General features: G+C 42.0%; 1 non-coding gene across 1 annotated transcript; it reads left to right on the top strand.

The window, feature by feature from the left end:
• Positions 1-774: 774 nt before the first annotated feature.
• LOC111722994 lies at positions 775-839 on the top strand. Its single transcript, XR_002771613.1, has one exon. It is a non-coding gene; the product is annotated as a U7 small nuclear RNA (small nuclear RNA).
• Positions 840-2,687: the final 1,848 nt, after the last annotated feature.

Below are 2,687 nucleotides of genomic sequence, written 5' to 3'. Positions count from 1 at the left end.
TGTTGCCCAAGCTGGTCTAGAACTCCTGGGCTCAAGCAATTCTCCTGCCTCAGCTGGGAGAGGAGCTAGGATTCGGGCACACGCTGCTTTGCCCAGCTACTTGAAGCACTTATAAAACTGACACACACACTGACAGCAAAGCAAGTCTCAGCAGCTTTCACATCACTAAAATCACACGGAATCTGTTTTCTGGACATCAGAGAATTACACAAAACATCACCATTAATAGAAATATAGATATTACTAGGAAAAAGATAAGTAAAAAATTCACAAATACTTGGAAAAATAGCAATATAGTTCTAAATATCTTGAGGTACAAAAAACAAATCAAAAAAGAAATTAGAGAATATCTAGAACTGAATGAGAAATAATAAATCATTCTTTCTCAGATGTTTTATGCAATACTTCTAATTTACTAAACTAAGATAGTAAGTTTTTATGCAAAATAGAAATACATTTCTTATTCAAAAAAGAGCTAGGCTCAGTGCCTGTGGCTCAAGTGGCTAAGGCGCCAGCCACATACACCTAAGGTGGCAGGTTCAAATCCAGCCCCAGCCCGCCAAAACAACAATGATGGCTGCAATCAAAAAATAGCCAGGTGTTGTGGCGGGCACCTGTGGTCCCAGCAGCTACTTGGGAGGCTGAGGCAGGAGATTTGCTTGAGCCCAGGAGTTGGAGGTTGTTGTGAGCTGTGATGCCACAGCATTCTACCCAGGGTGACAACTTGAGGCTCTGTCTCAAAAAAAAAAAAAAAAAAAAAAAAAAGAGCTAAGCAAGTATTATAGCTCTTTCAAAATTTGTCTAGCAGATTTTCTGGTTTTTACCAGAAGACTGTCTACATTAAAAAATAGCAAAGACAAAAGTCAGAGCTGTATCTGTACACATGACCACACAAAAAAACAAAGGTCAGCTTTGAGAAACACCAGTTCTAAATCCTTCAAAACACAAGGGCCATTTCGAGGTGAGCCTATACTTTCACTACACAATTTGAGCAAGGAAATTAGTATAAGTAAGAGGCTCAAATACATTTTTAAATTTTAATATGCATGTAATGGTGTCAATTCAGGTTTAGTAAGCGGTAACAACTAAATATGACAGTACAGGAAGTATCACCCAAAGCAGATAAAATATGCAAATGAGGGGCTACAAGTCGGAAATCTACTCCAAGAGCTTGAGCTATGTCGGTCAGTAACCTGTACCAGAGGCAAAGAGTCCCGGGGTCAGAAATTTAGAAAGCAGACGTTGGTGTCTGCTCCAGGCTTCACATTCTCAGCACACGAGGCTGCGCTTTACAGTCAGAACTCCTCATTTGGGGACCTTCACGACTACTCTGCGTCTGCACTCTGAGTATCAAGCAGTCTGCACTCCGTGAAAGAGGGTGAGTGACAAACGTGATTTCACAGTATGGATGGGCTTTGTACACTGTAGAGGGCTGTGTAAATGTCCATGATCACTGCATCACAGCCCTGTCCCTGATAAGCGCTCGCTATTGTCCCAGCATTAGCACAGACACTTGTGGATGGCTTCTGAAGTAGCCAGCTTAGAAAGTGAATATTTCTCTCTTTTATACAATACCACTTCCATGTACTTTTCCAAGTTCTTTTTTTTTTTTTCAAATACTATAGTGATAAGAATAATAGGAACAGTGTATTGAGCAGATAAGAACATGGCAGGCTGAGTACAGTGGCCTATGTCTGTAATCCCACCACTTTGGGAAGTCTAGGGCAGGAGGACTGCTTGAGCCCAGGAGGTGAAGACCAGTTTGAGCAGCATAGTGAGACCTCATCTCTATGAAAAGTAAAGTATTTTAAAAATTGGCTGGCCATGGTGGCTAACACCTGTAATCCTAACACTCTGGGAGGTTGAGGCAGGTGGATTGCCTAAGCTCACAGGTTCAAGAGCAGCCTGAGCAAGAGTGAGACCTCATTTCTAAAAATAGCTGGGCATTGCAGTGGGCACCTATAGTCCCACCTACTTGGGAGGCTGAGGCAAGAGAATCACTTGAGCCCAACATTTTGAGGTTGCTGTGAACTATGACACCACGGCACTCTACCAAGGCAACATAGTGAGACTATCTTAAAAAAATTTTTTTTAATTTAATAAATTAGCCCAGCATGGTGGCACATACCTATAGTTTTACCTACCCCTACTCAGGAAGCTGAGGTGGGAAGACCACTTGAGCCCAGAAGTTCAAAGATGCAATGATCTATGATCTCACCACTGTACTCCAGGCTGGGCTACAGAGCAAGACCCTATCTCAAAAAGAAAAAAAGAAGAAGAAGAAGAAGACGTGGCAAACTGTGTGCTTTACCCGTATCATCGCTGATCCTCAGTTGTCACAACTACTCTTCAAGGTATTTTTCAAATTTCTCGAATGAGGACACTGGTGGGCACTGAGAGTTATTAGCATTTAACCTGGGGTAGACATAGGAGGGTGGCAATGATGAGGGGTAATATGAAGAGCCCCCTTATAAAAACACTGGGAGGGACAAGTGTGCTCATTTCTCCCAGGGGTGACTCGTCTTCTCTGATGTTCTGTGGCGAACTAACCGACTGGGTTAATTAACTCAGTCACACTGCCAGTGAATACAGATGCAGCACTCAAAACTGCTGGCAAAACTCATGCTTTCCCCATTATATTTCAGTTATGTGTTATAGAATATAATTTAAATTTATTTCTTAAAGAC

Source organism: Otolemur garnettii, unplaced genomic scaffold (genome assembly GCF_000181295.1).
Source record: "Otolemur garnettii isolate 467f Iridium unplaced genomic scaffold, OtoGar3 scaffold00006, whole genome shotgun sequence".
Classification (NCBI taxonomy): Eukaryota; Metazoa; Chordata; class Mammalia; order Primates; family Galagidae; genus Otolemur; species Otolemur garnettii.
The sequence above is the reverse complement of the archived record's forward strand: the minus strand, read 5'-3'. Positions and strand labels throughout refer to the sequence as shown.